Consider the following 10,572-nt stretch of genomic DNA (forward strand, 5'->3'; position numbering starts at 1 on the left):
GAAAGGTATCGCATTCAAACCCAATCATCAGTTTTCACCAAAATTCACCAAGTCATTCATGTTACCTTCATCTTCAAAACCTTTCAAAGTCATTTCACATGTTCCCATCTAGAGTAGTCAATTTTATTTAGTTAGCACTAGCCACTAATCATGAGGGGTGCTATCTAGCTTTGATTTGCTCTAAGCTAAACTTGAGTGCTCTTATTCTACTCTAGACCAAGTGAATCATGAATCAAAAATAAGCTTTGAAAGACAATAACCAAAATAATTGCAAGGTAAAAACATGGGATAGGTTGATTAAACATAAAGTAAAGAGTGATGGTGCCTTGCTCTTATAGAGCCTTGCACATGGTGCTTTGCAAGAGTGTTAGCTTGCCTTGAGCAGGGTAGTGGTCAAAGCTTTCCTCCTCCTCCTGGGAGTAGCCTTCCTCCTCTTGGTATTCCTCGTTACTAGCATCTATATACGAATACGAGGTACACAATCACCAAACAAAACTTACATGCTAGACTAAAACACACCAAAGGTGCACACAAAATTATTCTAGCATCACATTATTCATGGCATGGTGAATGACTTGGTTTGTTCTTATTTAAGAGAAAAATAATTTCCTCTCATTACAATTATTGATTTGATTTGCTATTTTAATTCCTTGGAGAAAATGATTTCCTCTCATTAAATCCTATTAAGATTTAATCTCCACAAATAATAATAAGGTATGAAATATAAGTTGACCAAGGTCAACATTTCATATCTATTATGAGGGAGTATAATTTAAATGAGGTGCTACACCTCATACAACTTAAGAATAACATGGTAATGATTTAAAATCACTAAGTAATGGAATAAGAGGTTCATTAGCTTAAGGTCATTACCTCTTATTGAATTACTTAGGATCAAGATTTAAATGAGAGAGTAGCTCTCATACTATTTAAAGAATTTGAATTACAAGATTTAAATGCACTAGAAATGGCTCCATAGCCATTATTTTGGTCTAGTCCATGATCATACAAACAACTTGGCTAGATTATTGCATAATCAATTAGAGTACATCAATTGTGATTTATGAGAGTTGGAATCAACTCAAAATCAGTTATGGTTGAATTTTAAATAAAGTTTCAATTTGTAAAAGTCCCTGCCTTGTCATTTTTAGCATTTTAATCCTACTATGAATTTGGAGGTGGGACCAGTGGCATTGGCTAGATAATTTCTTGGGCTTTCCAGAGATATAAAGTTTGCAAATTTTGGAGTTATAGATTTGAAACTATTCAAATTTGAAGTGGGCACCAGTATTTGAATTGAGCTGAAACTAATTAAACGAATTTTGAAAATTTGGGCCGCGCGGGAAAAGCCTACGGGCCCAAACGAAATAAAACAGAGAAGCACGGCCCAGCAAGCATCTGGTGCGAGTGGGCCGCCTGACGAGGTGGGGGCCACCCGTCAGCGACGTTTAAACGCCGAAGCGGTATGGGCTAACGTGGGACGTAGGATTAAAACGCAGATCGACGGCTCATGATCACCGTCTTCTCCGGCGAGAGGCCGAGGGTCTGGCGGCGAGCCTAGGGGGTCGGCGAGCGTACCAGGCCTCCGGCGGTCGATGGCGAGGTACGAGGCGACGTTGGCGAGGGTGAGGAAGCTCCTGGTACAGGTGGCGGAGCTTGGGGAGGCTCCAGTCAATGGCGATGTTCTCCGGGCTCCGGCGGCGGTGATCTTGCAATTCCGGCGACCTCGACTATAATTGGACTAGCTACCAGTGTGAGAAGAACCAGTGAAGAGAGGGGAGTGAGATGGTGTGAAGGATGTGTGCTCGGGGCTCCTCTATTTATAGGTTGGAGGTGGTGCCGCGGGTGCTGAGAAGAGCCGATCATGGCGCGGCGTCTCCGGCGTGCGAAAGGGCAAGGTGAGTACTGCAATCGAGTGGCGATGGCATGGTGGTGCTTGGCGTGCTGCTGGCGCCGCGAGAGGACGATGGGATCGCTCAGAAGTTTGTATTGAGTGTTGCGGTACCCGCGGTACTTTTCCGACGAGGACGACGGCGACAAGGCGGCCGCAGGCGCTCGAGCATGTCTACGCGGTAGAGGAGAGGGTGGCGGTGCTCGTCGCAGTCATAGGGATGCAGGGGGAGGACAGAGGCGACTGGACGCATGATGCTCTGGCGCGTCCAGAGCGCGCTCACCGCGTGCCTGGCATACCCTGGCATGGTGCTGGGCGCGCGTCGCCTGGCCAATGCCTTGCTCGCGCGAGCTAGGGCCGTGCACCGTTATGATCACCACGGTCAGGAGCATGTACTGGACAAGGTTTGGGTGAGAGGAAGAGGCCAAAGAAGAGAGGGCAAAGATGGCCGACATATGCACGGCATGAGTGGTGTTTGCCCCTCTCCACACTTTAATCGACACGGGCAAGTACAAGGCTTGATGCAGGATAGGTAGGAGAGCAATGATCAGCAAGAATCAAAAGAGGTTTAGTCTAAAAACTGTTGGGTAAAGACATGTGTGCTCATTTCAGATTTGTGCCTGCCAACTGTTCGACGAAATGGCCGCATGAGAATTTGATTTGAATTTTGAAATTATTTTTTGTGCAACTCATTTATATAATTAATGTGATAGAATGGTGGTGGTCGTATTCATTTTGGTGTTGATTTGCAAGTTTTCAAAAATGTGGTCATCTTCACTTTACTCTCATATAGCATTTTGTCCTATTTACCATGGTCAACCTAAGCAGAGTCAACACTTGTGGTCAACATCAAAGTTGCTCATCTTGACATGATCTTGGATGAGGTGGAAGGAAGTAGAGGTTTTTAGTTTAAGATTATTCCAAACCAGAGGGGTAAAGTGAGTAACATTTTATAAAACTCAATTTCGACCATTATCATATGTAAGTGGTTTTTGCATTTTTATTTTCTTTGATTCTGATTCCTTTGATGCATTTGTGTTTGTTTATGACATATAAGTGTTTTACAAACAATAGATCAAGCAATGGTGGCCTTTGTTGATGATTTGAATAATTGGTCTTATGTGTATGTGAGGGTATTTGGCCATTTTTGTATTTCTTTTATTTCTCTCAAATTGAGATGCTATGATCATGGGTTAGGGTTTAAGAGCAAGTGATCAACACACCAACACTCATCATGGCAATTGCACACAAGAAATATACACACTATGCATAAAACTATATGCATAAAAAGTTTTTGTTTGTTGTAAATTTTGAGTATTTGAAACTCCCTTCTCTTTGTTTATTATTGTTGAAACTTGGGATGTTACAAACCCTCCCCCCTTACAAAAGATCTCGTCCCGAGATCTTAAAGAAAACTAGGTACTAAAGAGATCTGGGTACCCAGTCTTCATGAAGTCTTCTCTCTCCCAAGTGGCTTCTTCTTTGGTGTGGTTACTCCATTGGATCTTCAGAAACTTGATACTCCTGGTGCGGGTGGTTCTGAAAGCTTCTTCCAAGATGCGAATAGGTACTTCGCGGTATGTAAAATCTGAGTTGATATCCACAGCTCGATGATCGATGTTCTTGAAAACCTCGGTCTTCTCTGGTACTTCTAAGCACTTCCGGAGTAACGAGATGTGAAACACATTGTGTACCGCTGACATTTCTTCCGGTAATTCCAGTTGATAAGACACTTCTCCTCGGCGACTCAGGACTTTGAAGGGTCCAACATATCGGGGTGCAAGCTTTCCTCTAAGCTGGAATCTCTGCATTCCTTTAAGGGGGGACACTTTGAGATATACGAAATCTCCGATCTCGAAGGTCATCTCTCGGCGTCTCTTGTCGGCATAGCTCTTCTGTCTTGATTGGGCTGTCTTGAGGTATTCGCGGATCTTGTGAACCTTCTCTTCAGCTTCTCGGAGAATATCTGGTCCAAACACTTGGCTCTCTCCGACTTCCGACCAATTCAGAGGGGTACGTCACTTCCTTCCGTACAGTGCTTCAAAGGGGGCCATTTGCAAACTGGCTTGATAGCTGTTGTTGTACGAGAATTCTGCGTAAGGCAAGCAATCTTCCCACTTAGATCCATACTCAAGCACACATGCTCTCAACATATCTTCTAGTATTTGATTGACTCGTTCAGTCTGTCCATCGGTCTGTGGGTGATAGGCTGTGCTGAAATTCAGCTGGGTTCCGAGTCCTTCATGTACTTTCACGCAGAATCTTGAGGTGAATTGAGATCCTCTATCGACACTATTGACTTCGGTGTTCCGTGCGTGGCTGACTATCCGTGAGATATATAACTCTGCAAGTCTTGGTCCTTGATAGGTGGTCTTGACGGGGATGAAGTGGGCTACCTTGGTCAATATGTCGACCACTACCCAAATAGAATCATTTCATTTACTAGATTTGGGTAGTCCGGTGATGAAGTCCATTCCGACGGAATCCCACTTCCATTCGGGAATCTGCAGGGGTTGCAGCAATCCTGCGGGTCGTTGATGCTCTGCCTTGACTCTTTGACAGATATCACACTTGGCGATGTAGCTTTCGATTTCTCTCTTCATTCCATGCCACCAAAATTGTTCCTTCAAGTCTTGGTACATCTTGGTTCCTCCGGGATGAATGGAGTAAAGGGTGTCATGGGCTTCTTTCAGAATCACTTGCTTCAACTCTGAATCTGACGGCACGCAAAGGCGTCCGTTGTACCATAGCACTCCTTCTTCATCTTCAGTGAATCCCGGTGCCTTTCCTGTAGCTATTTGGCTCTTGATCCCATTAATGCGCATTTCCCTTCTGGGCTTCCTTGATCTGACTAATCAGGGTAGGTTGGAGTTCAATGCTTGCTACAAATCGTTCGCTAACGAGTTCAAGTCTAAACTGTTCAAACTCTTGAAACAGGCTGGGTTGCTCGATTGCGATCATGGAGTTCAACTGACACGATAGTCTACTCAAAGCATCCACTACCACATTGGCCTTGCTGGGGTGATAGTGAATTTTCATATTGTAATCCTTGATTAACTCTATCCATCTGCGCTGCCTCATATTCAGCTCCTTCTGGGTGAAGATATACTTCAAGCTCTTGTGATCCGAATAGATCTCGCATCGATTACCCATGAGGTAATGACGCCACACTTTCAGTGCTAACACCACGGCTGCTAGCTCTAAGTCATGGGTTGGGTAATTCTGCTCATGTTGCTTCAGTTGCCTTGACAGGTATGAGATCACTTTGCCTTCTTGCATTAACAGACATCTAAGACCAATCTTGGAGGCGTCACAGTACACGTCAAATGGCTTGGTGATGTCCGGCATGATCAATATTGGGGCTGAGGTCAGTCTGCTCTTGAGCTGTTGGAAACTCTCTTCACATTTGTCAGTCCATTCGAACTTCTTGTCCTTCTTCAATAATTGAGTCATCGGTCTTGCTATGCTCGAGAATCCTTCAACGAACCGGCGGTAATATCCCGCCAATCCGAGAAATGCACGAACTTCAGTCTGGGTGGTTGGGGCTTTCCATTCTTCAACGGTCTTGATCTTTGAGGGGTCAACGACAATTCCTCCTGCAGACAAGATATGTCCCAGGAATCCTACTTCCTTCAACCAAAACTCACACTTGCTAAACTTGGCGTACAACTGATGCTCCCGAAGGGTATCTAGGACCACTTCCAAATGTTGCTCATGTTCTTCTTCGGATTTGGAGTAGATAAGGATGTCGTCGATGAAGACAACGACAAACTTATCCAGGAAGTTCATAAAGATCTTATTCATGAGGTTCATGAAGTAAGCGGGGGCATTGGTCAATCCAAATGACATGACATTGTACTCATACAATCCATATCTGGTGGTGAAGGCAGTTTTGGGGATATCGGTGGCACGAATCTTCAGTTGGTAGTAACCAGTCCTAAGATCAATCTTTGAGAACACTTTGGCATCGGTCAGCTGGTCAAACAGATCTTGTATCTTTGGCAGAGGATACTTGTTCTTGATAGTGACATCGTTAAGCTTACGGTAATCCGTACATAAACGAGTGGCACCATCCTTCTTGTCCACAAACAAAACTGGTGATCTCCAAGGCGACGCACTTGGTCGAATCAGACCTTTGAATAGCATATCATCCAGTTGCTTCTTCAGTTCCACTAACTCTGCCGGGTTCATACTATAGGCTCTTGTAATATCCCAGGTAATGGGGTTACAAAAATAGAGGAAACAGATGTGTGCATTGCATTCATGCATAGAAAATCTGGGGAATTTTCGCGCTTTAAAGTAAAACATTCACAGTAACTGAAGTTTCACTTGACCTTGGTGGAATTGAAGTAGCTCATCAAGTCAAGCGCTATAAACCTCAATGTGACTTTGTTAAAACCTTGTTTTGGGTAAATATGATTTGATCTAAGGGGTTAGATAAAATGGAACTAATAATCAACACAACAACACTTTACTCAATTCATAATTGCTTGATCTTATAATATGGTAATCCTTGATATAACATATGAACACCAATTCAACTGCAAATCAATTAACAATAATTGGAGAAACTATTCTTCACTCATATTCTCCATGCCTTAAGCTAATCCATGATCTTACCATAAACCCTATGATACCCATTCTACTTTAATCTTGGAAACAAGACAAGGAGATCCAACTAAGGAATATATCCTTCTCTATTCCATATTATTGTACATCAAACCTAGAGGGGTGAGAGTTTTATAACAATTATTAGAGAAGCAATAAGAAACCTTGAGCTAAACCTTGGATATACATCCAAGTACTCAAATCATCATCTTCAAGAGGAACCCTAGAGTGTTATTCAAGTCATTCCCAAAAGAGTGAGACCATTCATACCACTCTTAGCTTTACCTATTTAAGACTCAAGGACAATCTTTGAACTAAAGGATTAGGTTGTAAACCATTTCCCTTGGAGTGGTGAGATAACCTAATATCACATGGAATAAGATGATATCCATGAATTGATAAAGTAAGGAGGAAACTAATTCAATTAAGTTAGACAATTGAATCTTTAGCCTAGCTACTTAAACAAATATTAGGAGTTCATCATATACCCTAGAATAACCATTCATTTATAAGAGAACTCAAGCTATGGTGCTACACTCAAGTTAGTTGAGGCACCACTTGAATTTGAGGGAGAGAGCTATCCATATAACCTGATGATAATATCAACACTATTAAGTAGAACCCTAATAAAATATCTCAGGTATTCTCCTGGGATATAAATTATGGAAACAACCATAGTAGTTCCATACAAGAAGGTAAATTAGAAGTACTATACCTAGTTGATCAAGGCAACACTTGATCATAGAAGTGAAGACCATTCCATCAGGAATACTTTAGAAATCCAAACCTTGATCATTATAAATTGAGTGATGATCATAAATCCTAAGAACTTGAAGTAGTGATATTAAGAACAAGTGGATCATGCCTAATCCATGACCATGCTTTTGGAGAAATAGGAGAATAATCCAAATACTAACACTTATATGATTAGTACATATTAATTCACCACATGAAATCATGGGGAGATCACTAGTAATCAATCCTAGACTTACATCCCAACCTTTAATTGTGAACCACTTGGTGATCACAAATAGAATCCTACCATAACTATGTTTCATAAATTAATGAACCTAAGAAAACCTTAGAGTAAAACTCCATACTTTATATGGTGAGAAACCAACAATCCATTTGACCAAAGTTAACTATAAAAAGAACTATAATCAATGTAGTTACTTTAATGATAAGTTGGGAGTAATACAAGAAGTTAATTGGTAGAAGATAAAACCAATTCTTCAGTCCTTAGTAACTAAAAGAAGCACATGAAATATTAAGCAAGTAACCATTTTATCATTGCATTGGGGAGAGTAAACATAGCCAATGCAATATGGTGGCATTTCATCTCTATAACCATAATTGCATCCTCATTAATTTCTTATACTTCAAATTCATGAACATAAGAAACCCTTATACTATTGATACATTCCTCTAGCTTCTGCAACCTCTTCAATGTCACCATTGCTGCAGACAGGCTTTCTGGGGGACTGCCAGGAACTGGTCTTGTGCCGACGGCCCCGATAAGAAGCCGTCGGCACAGAATTAGGCTGTCAGCACCTTGTTGCCTTCCCGTAGTGATATGTATATGAAATTTTGAAGCATCATTTTCTCAGAAATTTTAAAGTATCAAGAATGTACCTAGTTATGTTATATCCCCATTTAACTTGTTCAAAGGGTTACTGTGGTTGTTAATAGGTTTTCTCTTGCATTCTTATTTGTAGAAGGGCATGGCACCTTACTTTGGTTGCATAGCTGGCCGAGTTGCAAATAGAATCAAGAATGAAAAGTTTGGTCTGGATGGAGTTGAGTATTTGTTGCCTATCAACAATGGACCAACAGCCTTCATGGTATGGCTTCATAAATTTCATGTGGTTAGTTTGGACAAGGTGTATGCTTTGCGTTAGCTATATCTGACACCGGAGCTATAAGTCTCTAAGGCTTCTTTAGACTAGTCAGATGGTACGGAACATGACATTATTAGTAATTGTATTGGTGATCTGAAACAATTATCATGTGGTATGATCACAAGTTCACTACTGAGTAGCCAGAAAGGTTTTCTGGCGACAACGGAGTCGCGTAATTGGCTCCTCCAGGGGGATGCGAACACTGCTTACTTCCATGCGATCGCCAATGGCCGTCGCCGGAAGTGTTCCATCCCCTGTCTTTGGGATGGTGACCTCCTGTTGGAGGAGGCCGGGGAGATCACCACCCATATTTATTCCTTCTATAAAGGCCTCTTCGCGGCAGGCCCCAGGACCGGGGTTGCCCTCGCGGCGGATCTATGGCCAGCTAGGGCCTGGGTCTCAGACGAGGAGAATGCCGCCCTCACCCTTCCGTTCCTCCCAACGGAAGTCCGGGGCGCGCTTGAGGGCATGAAGCCTAGCTCGGCCCCTGGCCCTGATGGTCTCCCGGTTGCTTTCTTCCCGTAGATTCCGGGCGAAACTCCGGGAGACTATCATGCCAATGTTTCAAGAGTTCTACGTGGGAACTCTTGACATGGGGCGGCTGAACTACGGTGTTATTACCCTGATCCCCAAGGTTGTGGGGGCCACGGATATACGCCAGTTTAGGCCTATTACGGTCATCAACGTGATCCAGCGGTTGTTCTCCAAGGTGTGTGCGGTAAGGTTGGCCCCGGTTATGGAGCGGATTACGCACCAATACCAGTTTGCCTTCCTTAAGGGCCGCCACATCCATGATGGGATTCTAGCTCTGCACGAGATTGTGCACGAGGTTAGGAGTCGACACCAGAGGGGTGTCTTCCTAAAACTAGATTTCCAGAAAGCGTACGATCGTTTGGATTGGGCCTTCCTCCGGCAGGTCCTCCAGAGGAGAGGCGTTGATGACCGTATGATTGGCTGGATTATGCAGACGGTGATGACTGGCAGCACGGCCATCAACGTTAATGGGGAAGTGGGTCCCTATTTTAGGCCGGCGTGTGGAGTGAGACAGGGGGACCCCTTTCCCCTATCCTCTTCAACGCGGCGGTTGACTCCCCGGCCGAGATTCCGGAGAGGGCTAGGATCTCGGGCCATATTACGGAGTGGTCGGCCACCTCATCCCTGGTGGAGGGGTGACCCACCTCCGAGTATGCGGACGATACCATGATCATGTTCGAGGGCTCGGACCGGGACATCCAGAACACCAAGTTCCTTCTCCTCTCGTTTTGAGGCCATGTCGGGCCTTAAAATAAACTTTGACAAAAGTGAGGTAGTGGTCTTGGGGTACCCTCCGGAAGATCAACAGCGGATCGCTGACAACCTCAATTGTAGGTTGGCAACCTTCCCTGTGAACTACTTGGGGGTACCTGTTAGGGATTCTAGGATCCTTATTAGAGACCTCGCCCCCTTGTGGGGCGAGTTAGAGAGAAGGCTGAACCATGGTGCGGGAGGTTCACTTCCAAGGGTAGCAAAACAGTTCTTATCGACTCATGCTTGTCTAGTCTTCCCATGTATATCATGGGCCTGTACCTCCTCCCTGAAGGGGTACATGCGGCCTTCGACAAAGAGCTATCTCGCTTCTTCTGGCAGGACAGAACAGGCCGCCAAAAATATCACATGGTCAAATGGGCCGATGTGTGCGCCCCCAAGGATCTTGGGGGCATAGGGATAATCTCCTCTCGTCACATGAATGTGGCCCTCATCCTGAAATGGGTTTGGAGGATCCTCTCTGATGATGGGGGTTTGTGGCTTAAGTTAATCAAGGCGAAATACCTACGGGGCCGGCCTCTGCTTGCCTGTGATCGTCGGGAGGGATCTCAGTTTTGGAGGGCCCTCCAGGACGTTAAGCATGAGGTTAGAGCGGGACTGTCCTTCTCCATAGGCGATGGTAGAGGGACCATGTTCTGGCTGGACCCGTGGCTGAGGGCTAGTCCCATCTGCCGGGACTTCCCGGACCTGTTCGCTATTTGCGCCGACCCACCCTGTCTTGTCGCGGACGTCGCCCAGAGGGGCTGGGATATCCTGTTCCGGCGCGGGCTTACCCAGGGAGAGGCCCTGAGTCTGGCCCGCCTGCGGAACCTCCTCCCGGATGCCTTGCCGGGAGGACTAGATTCGCCTTCTTGGCGCCTGTCGCCCTCC

Source organism: Lolium rigidum, chromosome 4, assembly GCF_022539505.1.
Source record: "Lolium rigidum isolate FL_2022 chromosome 4, APGP_CSIRO_Lrig_0.1, whole genome shotgun sequence".
Classification (NCBI taxonomy): domain Eukaryota; kingdom Viridiplantae; phylum Streptophyta; class Magnoliopsida; order Poales; family Poaceae; genus Lolium; species Lolium rigidum.